The sequence below is a fragment of the Phocoena phocoena genome, chromosome 14, assembly GCF_963924675.1.
Source record: "Phocoena phocoena chromosome 14, mPhoPho1.1, whole genome shotgun sequence".
Lineage (NCBI taxonomy): Eukaryota > Metazoa > Chordata > Mammalia > Artiodactyla > Phocoenidae > Phocoena > Phocoena phocoena.
In genome coordinates this window covers 30,964,694-30,976,772 of record NC_089232.1, presented here as the reverse complement: position 1 = coordinate 30,976,772, position 12,079 = coordinate 30,964,694, and positions in this window count along the sequence as shown.

Sequence of the window (12,079 nt, the reverse complement as noted above, 5' to 3'; positions counted from 1 at the left end):
TTAACGTTTGGGAAGTCACAGAAATTTTTATTAAAATACATTTGAAGCTTTGATTGAACAGTTTTATATATATATATATATATATATAAAATTAAACATAAAATAAAGCAAATGTCTTATGATTATAAATATTCTACCATGTAAATATCTCTTGAATCTATTCACATCTCTCTAGCCTACTGTTATCACCCTAGATAAAGCCACCATCATTATTAATATTATTATTATTTGCCTGGGCTACTACAGTTGACCCTGTTTAAATCTTTTGCACATCTTCCGATTGAGTGGCCTTTTACTTCTTGGTTTGTAGAATATATTTATATATTTTTGTAATGGGATCTTTGTCAGTTATAGGTGTTATAAATATTTTCTCCTATTTGGTGACTTGCCTTTTCACTTTAAAATTGGAAGAAGTCCTTAACTTGAATTTAGTCTTATTTATAATTTTTCCCTTTATAGTTAATTTCTTTTGTGTCGTCTTTAAAAGTTTTTTCTCAACTCCAAGATCATGAAGGTGTTCTTTAAAAAAAAAAACAAAAAACTTCACTCTTTTTTTTTTTGGGTGTGTTAGTTTCTGCTTTATAATAAAGTGAATCAGTTACACATATACATATGTTCCCATATCTCTTCCCTCTTGCATCTCCCTCCCTCCCACCTTCCCTATCCCACCCCTCCAGGCGGTCACAAAGCACTGAGCTGATCTCCCTGTGCTATGTGGTTGCTTCCCACTAGCTATCTACCTTACGTTTGGTAGTGTATATATGTCCATGCCTCTCTCTCGCTTTGTCACAGCTTACCCTTCCCCCTCCCCATATCCTCAAGTCCATTCTCTAGTAGGTCTGTGTTTTTATTCCTGTCTTCAGGAATACTCTTCTTTGTGGTGTGCAGGCTTTTTATTGCGGTGGCTTCTCTTGTTGAGGAGCACGGACTCTAGGCACACAGGCTTCAGTAGTTGTGGCACGTGGGCTCAGCAGCTGTGGCTCGCAGGCTCTAGAGTGCAGGCTCAGTAGTTGTGGCACACGGGCTTAGTTGCTCTGCAGCATGTGGGATCTTCCAGGACCAGGGATCGAACCCATGTCCCCTGCATTAGTAGGCGGATTCTTAGCCACTGTGCCACCAGGGAAGTCCCTCAAAGATTTGTTTATTGTAAATAGGCTATCTAGATAACCACTGGCCACGTGTGGTTATTTGAATTTAAATTAAAATAAATGTTTAAAATTCAGCTTCTTGGTCACATTAGCCACAGTTCAAGTGTTCACGAGGCAAATGTGACTAGAGTATATAGGCATAGAGTGTTTCTATCATCGCAGAAAGTTCTATTGGACAGCACAGCTTTAGAACAATGAGGTGGTTTTGCTCAAGGTTATGAATGATATTCCATCCTTATAGCAGTCTCAGCATGCAGTGTGACTTTTGGTTTTGCTTTACTTGTACAGAATCAAGGCAACTTTGATTTTACTAGATAGTAGTTACACACGGTGGTCCTTTCCAACAGCTCTTTTTTCAAACTCAGGATGGTCTTGCATTAAGGGGAGGTGTCAGGAAAAGCTTTAACTTGAGCCTGGACTAAAGCTAGTTAACCTGGTAGCACGAGATAATGCCCTTGTCATGTCTTGTGGGTTAAAATAGGACATAGAATATACTTGAGCAGGTGTTTTTTTGAAGAATAGCTGAGAAAGTATTTAAACACATTTTAAAAATTAGAATTCTCACACAACATGTGGAATACCAGGGCCTCTCTGTGGAGCCCTAGGGTGCTGTGGGGTACAGTTTGAAAACTCTTGATCCAAACCAAAGCTCTCATGAAACTGGGTCCTCAAAAGACAAAGGGGTTTCACATGGTCACACAGTAGGTGACTGTCAGAAAAGAGTAGAAATAGATTTTTCTGACTCAGTCCAGTGTTTTCCATATACTTTTGAAATGACAGGGTCCAAACATGGCTTCCCCCATTGTCTGGGCCATGCTCTCCTGAGCCTTAGTGGTGGGAAGTGTGGGCTCTGGAGCTGGACCCAAGCTGGGAGCTGAGTGGGGCCTCATCTTTCTCATTTGGGATGTTATCTTCAGTAATAATAATAGCAGCTTCCATTTATTGAGCACGTACTGTGCGCCAGACATACTGTTATCCTCATTCAACAAAGGAGTGTCAAGTAAAAAACAAATCCAGACTTAGTAAGGAGAAACCTTATTTCAAAATGATTATTGTAATGGGGGAGGGGGACTACTTTAAAGATGTGCAAACCTCTCCAGAGTTAGGTAAAAAGGGTTTTTCTTCTACAGAGCAGAAAACAAAGCTAGAAAGAACCAGGTGTGAGAAAGTGGGATGAAGGGATGGTGAGATTAGATAGTAGATCAGAGATTGTTTTACCCTGAGGCTAGCTTAATTTCTGGGAGGGATCCTTTAAGGGAGCTGTATGCTGGTTCAGGCTGAGGGTGGATGAAAGTTCAGGGAGCTGGAGACATCAGAAAAGCTTAACAAAAAGTTTGGTTAACAAGCGTCTTATTCTGACTGATCAGTAGGGACAAACAGTTCAGCTAACGGTTTATAAAGCAAAGAATGGGAATTTGGAGGCCGTGTGTGTCCTGTCATAAGTAAACAAGGAAGACATCTGCAAATCTTACAAAAGTCTCATAGGGAAGGGTGGTTCCTTGCAGTGTGCTGTTTTGGAACAAAAAGGGTGTGAGGATATCTTAATCTTCACTGTTTTCTGGGATCACTGGGCTCAGGTTAAAATCCACATTGTCCAGGAAGCAGGTTTAAAAGTCAAGTAAATTGCCTAAGGTCACACAGCTAAAACAGTGGAAAGGAGACTCAAATAAGATCTGATAGACTCCGAAACCTACACATTTTATTCTACTCCTATTGGCCTCTCTAGTCTAAAATTGTAAAAGTGGGCTTATTAGCTGTCCCATCTGCCAGGGGTGGTGGGGGTGTGGCGTGACAGCTGCAGTAAGTGTGGATTCACTGCTATTACATCTTTTACAAAATGCGGGGGCTCCCCTGGTGGCGCAGGGGTTAAGAATCCACCTGCCAGTGCAGGGGACACGGGTTTGAGCCCTGGTCCGGGAAGATTCCACATGCCGTGGAGCAGCTAAGCCCATGCGCCGCAACTACTGAGCCCGCACGCCTAGATCCCGTGCTCTGCAACAAGAGAAGCCACTGCAATGAGAAGCCCACGCACTGCAACAAAGAGTAGCCCCTGCTTGCTGCAACTAGAGAAAGCCCGCGCACAGCAACAAAGACCCAACGCAGCCAAAAATAAATAAAGAAAGAAATAAATTTATTTTTAAAAAATGTGTACTCAGAAAACTGTAAGACGCTAATGAAAGAAATTGAAGACCGCACAAACAGATGGAAAGATATATGGTTTTCTTGGGTTGGAAGAATCAATATTGTTAAAATGACCATAGTACCCAAGGCAATCTACAGATTCGATGCAATTCCTATCAAATTACCAATGGCATTTTTCATAGAACTGGAACAAAAATTTTAAATTTGTATGGAAACACAAAAGACCTGGAGTAGCAAAAAAAAATTTTGAGAAAGAAGAATGAAGCTGGAGGAATCACGCTCCCTGACTTCAGACTACACAGTAAGTCCCCTACATACGAAACTTCCAGTTGCGAACTTTCAAAGATGCGAACATGCATCTGGTCCAGCAAGGAACCAGAACCTGTGCCATCAACGTCAGGCATGAGTGAAATTGCACCTTGCCCTCCATCTCCTATTGCTGACGATCCCTCAGCTCTACCATCTCCCACCCCCTCTCCCTCCACCAGTCAGTAACTCTTCTTTCCTGTTCTCTCGATGCCAGCCCCTGTGTGCCAGCTGTTGTACTGCACTACTGTATTTTTCAAGGTGCTGTACTGTGAGATTAAAAATGTTTTCTTTATTTTTGTGTTTGTTTCTTATGTATTATTTGTGTGAAAAGTATTATAAACCTATCATAGTACAGTACTAAATAGACAATTGTGTTAGTTGGGTACCTAGGCTAACTTTGTTGGACTTACGAACAAATTGGAACAGAACTTGTTCATATGTAGGGGACACTGTATTACAAAGCCACAGTAATGAAAACAGTATGATACTGGCACAAAAACAGAAATATAGATCAATAGAACTGGATAGAAAGCCCAGAGATAAACCCACACACCTATGGTCAATTAATCTATGACAAAGGAAGCAAGAATATACAATGGAGAAAAGAGAGGCTCTTTAACAAGTGGCACCGGGAAAACTGGACATAGGCAGAACACTCTTTGACATAAATTGCAGCAATAGTTTTTTGGATCCAGATGGAAACAAAAGCAAAAATAAATAAAAGGGACCTAATTAAACTTAAAAGCTTTTGCACAGCAAAGGAAACCATAAACGAAACAAAAAGACAACCTACAGAATGGGAGAAAATATTTGCAAATGATGTGACTGACAAGGGCTTAATTTCCAAAATATATAAACAGTTTATACAGCTCAATATCAAGAAAACAAACAACCCAATCAGAAAATGGGCAGAAGATCTAAATAGACTTTTCTCCAAAAAAGACATACAGATGGGCAACAGGCACAGGGAAAGATGCTCAACATCACTAATTATTAGAGAAATGCAAATCAAAGCTACGATGAGGTACCACCACACACTGGTCAGAATGGCCATCATCCAAATATCTCTAAATAATAAATTCTGGAGAGGGTGTGGAGAAAAGGGAACCCTCCTACCCTGTTAGGAATGTAAATTGGTGCAGCCACTATGGAGAACAGTATGAAGGGTCCTTAAAAAACTAAAAATAGTGTTACCATATGATCCAGCAATCCCACTCTTGTGCATATACCCAGGAAAGACGAAAACTCTAATTCAAAAAGATACATGCACCCCAATGTTCATTGCAGCACTGTTTACAATAGCCAAGACATGGAAGCAACCTAAATGTCCATTGACAGATGAATGGATAAAGATGTGGTACATATATGCAATGGAATATTACTCAGCCATAAAAAAGAATGAAATAATGCTATTCGCAGCAACATGGATGGACCTAGAGATTATCATACTAAGTGAAGTAAGTCAGACAAAGACAAATATCATGATATCACTTACATGTGGAATCTAAAAAAATGATACAAATGAACTTATTTAGAAAATATTTCTAAATGTTTTCACAGACATAGAAAAACAAACTTACAGTTATCAAAAGGGAAATGGGGAGGGATAAATTGGGAATATGGGATTATCATATACACACTACTATATATAAAATAGATAAACAATGAGGACCTACTGTATAGCACAGGGAACTAAATTCAATATCTTATAATAAATTATAATGGAAAAGAATCTGAAAAAGAATATACATATGTATACATATATATGTGTGTGTATATATATACATATATACATGTACATATGTACATATATAAAACTGAATCATTTTGCTGTACACCTGAAACTTTGTAAACCTACTATACCTCAATTTAAAAAAATAATCACAGAAAAGGTTTATGAAACACCATTTTAATATTCATTGCAATGTTAGAATTTAACTTCTTTTATTAAAGTCTTTATTTCTTTCCCTTTCCCCCTAAAATTTTATTTCCAAAACATTTTCAAACAGAATCCAGAGCATCTACAGTACAGCATCTATACTATTCCATCATAATCCACAGTATTCAAGAATTACCAGACATGCAAAACAAAAAAAACCCAAAACCCACCCCAGAAAAATACGGTCCATATACTAAAAAACGTTAGATTTAGCAAAGACTGTAAAGTAGTTATTATAAATATATTCAAAGGTCAAAGCAAAAACTTATAAATTTACAGATAAAGTTGAAAGAATAGGTTGATGAGCACCTACCTATATATCCTTCTCCTAGATTCACTAATTGTTAATATTCCTCTACAATTGCTTTCTCTTTCTCTACACATATTCTGTCTTTTGAAGCATTTGAAGTACATTTCAGAGGATACAATTCTTTCCCCCTTAAATCCTTCAGGATGTACCTCCAAGAACAAGGGCCTTGTCTTACATAACACGATGCCATTATCACACCTAAGACACTTGACGTGACCCAATGGTATCATCTAACATGAGATCACATTCAAATTTCCCTCATTGCCCTCATACTGTACTTTGTGGCTGGGTTGTTGTTGTTTTCCCTTTCTCCAACCAGAATCCAATTAAGGATCACATATTGCATGTGTCATGTCTCTTCGGTATCCTGTGATCTAAAACAGTCTCTTACCTTTTCTTGCTTTTTATGACAATGAGATTTTTGAAGACTTCCAGGTTTGTTGTCTTGTAGAATGTGCAGGATTTGTCTGATTGTGCCTGCATGATTAGATTCAGGTTAAACATTTTGGGCAAAAATTCTATATAGGTGATGCTGTGTACTTCCGCTACTATACCTTAATCTTACAAACGTGACTCTATACTCATTTTCTTCTATTTTTATCCCTAACGGCTTTTCTTTCTTCTTTCTTGGAGAAGAGGCTCATCCAGCCCTTCTCCTTTAGGACTGCTCTTTCATCTTCCCTCTGAAGATATATTTTTCAACCTGTGGGTCATAACTCACCAGTGTGTAGTGAAATACATTTAGGGGGTTGTAACTAGCTCTTTAAAGAACAAAACAGAATAGACTTAGAATGAAAGAGAAAATATCCAAATGCATGGCACGTGGTAAGGGTTAACAGGACTGTTTTATTTATTTATTTAATTTATTTTATTATTTTTTTAACACCTTTATTGGAATATAATTGCTTTACAATGGTATGTTAGTTTCTGCTTTATAACAAAGTGAATCAGCTATACATATACATATATCCCCATATCTCCTCCCTCTTGCATCTCCCTCCCTCCCACCCTCCCTATCCCACCCCTCTAGGTGGTCACAAAGCACTGAGCTGATCTCCCTGTGCCATGCGGCTGCTTCCCACTAGCTATCTATCTTACATTTGCTAGTGTATATATGTCCATGCCACTCTCTCACTTCGTTCCAGCTTACCCTTCCCCCTCGCCGTGAACAGGACTGTTTTATGAACACTTTTATTTCTGTTATGTACATATATGCATGGGTGTAAAGATAAAAATCATATTATTTACCAGGGTAATGGTCAAAAGAGCTTGGAAACCGCCGCGTTGAGGTGTTGTGTAGGGCACAGATCTAGGTTCTGTTGAAGACACGGGTCTACAGATCCAATCTTGGGCCAAGCATCAATGTCTTCTGTATTCTCCACTTATCTCTGACAATCTATCTTTTGATTAATCCACTGACAGAGCACTCCCCTCTTCTCTTCCTTCTTTCTCCTTTCTAAAAGTTGTGGACAGTACTGCTACCTCTCAGGGGTAGCAGGTCATGGTTTAGTGTCTTTGAGGTCTGAGGTAAATAATTATTACTGTTGTTGGGTATGTTGTATTTCCCTCTCTCCCACTCATTACTGCGGTTGTCATAGCAAAAACAACAATAATGATCATTTGTGGAGCCTGCTGTGGGCCAGGCTTTGGGGGCAGAAGTGCTAGGAGCCCCCCTAAGAAGACCTGTTGTGGGGCAGTGTTCGGCATAGCCTGAAGGAGGAGACCTGAGGCCGGTCACACATGTCCTTAACCCAACGAGCTCTGGTTCTCATGACAATGAAGGGAACTTTGGTTGAAAACTTTGGGTCTGTGCCGGTCTTACGCCTTCCGTTCTCTAGGACTCAGTTGCTTGATCTATAAAATGATCAGGATTGGATTAGACCATCTCTATGGTTCTCATCAACTTTACCCGCTGGGATACCCTTTACCAAGCGGCAAAGAGTCTCTTGCTAACTGGGAAACATACCTGGCAGCCAAATTTTGAAGAGTAAGAGTGGAGGAGAGATCCGTTCTGAGGCCTTGTCAGTACTGGGCGGAGACAGGTGGTGCCAACAGTGGGCAGTTAGAGGGCAGAATGATGGCACTAAGCTCCCAAGAAGACCAGGGATAGAAGTTGTGAGAGAGAATTCAGGGAGTTACCAAAGACTGACTTCATCTATTCTAAACACTGAATGCTTTAGCTACTGTAAACACCATGTAGTGCAAATATTAAAAATATACCTGAGTTCAACAAGAAGAGTGATGCAAGTAGGCTAGATACAGTTTCTCTTGGGGATATTAGAATGTCAGTGAACCTCACAAAAAAGTCTAGGCATCTCAGGTCGGAGGGCAGGGCAAGCACAAGAAGCTCATTCTTCATCTGACCCCGGACCACCGTGAGTCACTGAATCCTGGAGAAATGGAAAGGTTGTGTGGACACATATACACTACCAAACGTAAGGTAGATAGCTAGTGGGAAGCAGCCGCAGAGCACAAGGAGATCAGCTCGGTGCTTTATGACCACCTAGAGGGGTGGGATAGGGAGGGTGGGAGGGAGATGCAAGAGGGAGGAGATATGGGGATATATGTGTATGTATAGCTGATTCACTTTGTCATAAAGCAGAAACTAACACACCATTGTAAAGCAATTATACTCCAATAAAGACGTTAAAAAAAAAAAAAGAAAGAAAGGTTGTCTTCAGCTTTTAAAAACAAAATCCTCATGCTTACTTGTGTCATTACATCAACATAACTCAGGGGATGCAGTAGAGTGACGGGCTGGGAAGGGGGGTTGCCATTCAGGAGGTCAGTGCTGAGGTGTGTGGGAGAGGCTGAAGGAAGGAAGGGAGGAGCTGTCATCCTACCAGCAGCTCCGCTGGGCTTTGGGGCTTCCAGCTGCAGCCTGTGGCTTCTGGCCAGGGACCCAAGGCTGGCAGACAGTACCCTCGGATTCCAGCTAAACTCTCAGCAGACTTGCCCCATCTGAATACCAGAGAGGTGGGATACATTTATTCTCCCGACCTGAAGTCATGTTGGTAATAATGAGAAAGATAATCAGCGGGACTTTCTCTCCTCCCTGTTGCTTAGTAAGGGGTCAGATGAGCACATTCTTAACTGGAAGGGCAAGAGATGGGAAGAATGCCCTTGGCTCACCTGTGCTAGCCTGAGAGGACCTCAAGCTACCCAGAGCCGAACTGTGCATCCCTCTCTGGAATGAAGTGTGGGGCATGATCAAGACTCTACACAGGGATAAAAAAGCTAAAATGTGTTTGACAGGCAGACTTGAGGGAGATAAGATATTACACCTGGACGACCACACAAGGGTGGGCTGTGTATGTGGGGTGTGCAGTGGGAAAGGGAAAAAGAAGGAACTGGCCAGTAGGTATTCAAAGAGTAACCTGGAATACAGGCAGGTTGTCTGTACATGTGCTTTGAGTGTATTTTAGCAACAGATTTCTCATACCTTTTTTGTCTCGCATCACTACTCTACTGGAGTAGCCATATCCTGATGGCATCTTGGGCCCCCTGTAACCTGGGGTTGTGGACATCAAGTGGAGTGGTCATCCCTTCTGTGGAAATAAATGAATAACAACTGAATGAGAAAAGCAAAGGCTTAGAAATTGATCAAGTCCTGCTCATTTCGGGCTGATTGTGAGAGAAGTTATTGCTTAGCTTCCACGATTGTCACTAGAGATAGCAATATGGTTTTCCACAAGTCTGACTTCTAGCAGGCTGGCTTCCTGGGCTGTTTATTGATGATAAGGGGGCTGGTTTCCTGGACAGGTTGTGGCAGGTTGTGGGTCAGAGTCCTATTCTTAGGTCTGACAATTGTCCATTCATTTTAGATTCTAAATTTTACTTTATTAAAATCTTGGCAATAGTCCATTGATAGGTTCAGTCTCTCAGAACTATTCTGACAGGGCAGAGAAGGAGCTGCAGGGTAGGCCTCTTTCCCCAAGTCAGTTTTTCCCTCTGGAGAAGAGAGTGGTTGAGTTTTCTGGGCCCGTGGCAGCATTCTCTGCTCAGCTTGTGTGATGTGAAGAAGGAGGCTGGGAAGACTGCCTGGAAGAAAGGAGCATGGCAAAATAAAGCCTAATTGGCTTTGTTCAAGCTTTTTAAAGGAGATGGTGCTTTATCCATGCTTTGATGTTCAACAGTGGTAGTAATTTCCTTGTTTTGCTAAACATTAGGTGAAATCAAATGAGACTCCTGAACTTTTGCTTCTGGAAGTGGGGTTCTCGGGCTAAAGAAGGGACTATGCCCAGGAGACAGTGGCACAAGTCAACACGGAGCATCTTTCCTCCTATTCAATCCCACCTGCCCTCCGAAGCCCAGACTAAGTCCCACCTCTCCAGAGAGAGGCCTTCCTCGAATACTCCCATGCACAACAAACTTTCCCACTTCTCTGAATTTCTGTAGCCCTTGTCGGAATGATTTCTTCCGGCTCTTCATCCCACTCAGCTTTACATGGTTACCTCACTGTGAACCTGGGGGGCAGAAATCACATCTTATTTTCAATCTAGATTGCAACCTAGGAAAACCCTGCACATAGTGGGCTTGCTAACTGAGTGGGGGAGTGGTAGTCTTGTGGTAAGAAAATGCTGGCTCGGTGAGAGTATGAAGACTTCAGAGCATCAAAAATGCACTGCAACCAGAAGTTGCCAGACTCTCGCCTGAACTGAGATGGTCAAATTCACTAGGCAGAGATTTAGGAGGAAACACTAAGGTTTCTTGCATTTTCTGAAGAAAGACCCTGCATTGGAGGCTGATGCTGTGGTTTCTTACCACTTTGGCAAAGACACATAAATGTGTGCAATGTCACTAATGGCCATTGAACGTCTGCAAAGTCCTCCTCCCTGCTGGGATCACCTGTCCTTTAGGATTTAAATAAAATTGTCTTGACCCCTCATCCACATCTGTTGGGAAACTTAAAATCCTTTCCCCAATTTCTCGGAGGATTGTAAGGGGCTTACGTTTCTTTCATTTAATCCTAGTTGAATTTCCCTGCTCGGTGGCATTTTCTCCCCCACGACATCTCAACTCTCATGTGTGCTACCCTTTTCCAAACCCTGTCGTGCTACACTAGAATCCTTCCTAAATTCCTACACTCCTTCTCAGTAATATGGACAGAGTGGAATGTGTGTGGATGGCAGTTTTTGACCAAAAATTTGAGGCCACACCTCCTACACACATCCCATACTTGTGTGGTCATCCATGTGCAATACCTTATCTCCATATGAAAGACACTGTAAAACAGAGTAAGTGGAGGAAAAATACCTTTGAAAAAGATTTAAGGCAGGAAACAAGAGAAGATTATCATCTACACTGTTCTTTAGGGGAAAGTCAAGAAAATGTGTTTTCCAGGAAATGGATAAAAACAATGAGATAAGAGGATAGTAGACAAATGAAAATGAAGCTGCCTCATGAGCACATAAATAAAAGGAAAGCAGAAGAAATGAGGAAAAAAAGTGCTTTGAAACAAAATGAGGGGGATTGTAGAGGTTAAAAGTATTTTAGAAGTAGGGACACTGGAGGAAAATCTAGGTTTCAGTTAAGGCAAGAAGATGAAAGAAACATCAGTAGAGAGGTTGACAGTATGGGGGGATTTACTTTACACAAAACGAGTTCTGGTGGGCACAGTGGAAAATTTGGGAAAGAGGAATTGAAAGAAACAGAGTCAGGGTGTGGAAACCCTCCGTGATGTGGTGATGAAAATAGATGGCTAGAGAGCTTATATATTCTGCAGTTGTGTGAATGAGGCAGAGTGAGTTTAGCTGGGCACTGAGGGCAGGACACAAGTCAACAAAAGTCCTGGAGATCCACATTCACCTTTCACCGGGAGCACTTCCTGGTGTGAGGCCCTTCTGGTGGTGTGCATGCAGCAAAGAGCAGCCATGGTCAAGAGATGCCCCGAAAACAAAGCAACTCAGAAAGGCTACAAATAAAAAGGCCTCCTGGTGAAGGCAAACAAAAACAAATTCAGGGATTGCAATATTAATACCAGTGAAACTGGATCCAAGATAAAAACATACCAAAGTTCTTTTAGACCTTTGAGGAAATGTTTAATCCCATGTTTAATAAGCCCAACTCAGCTGAAGTTAACAAAGGAATTTCTCAGTTTATGTCATCAAATCAAAGAAAGAACAGAGACACAGCTGGCTTCACCTGAATCTAAGGACTCCCGAGAAGTCCAAGCGCTTTCTGTTTCTTGCTTCTGCATCTCTCTGTATGCTGGCTCCATTTTATTTGCTG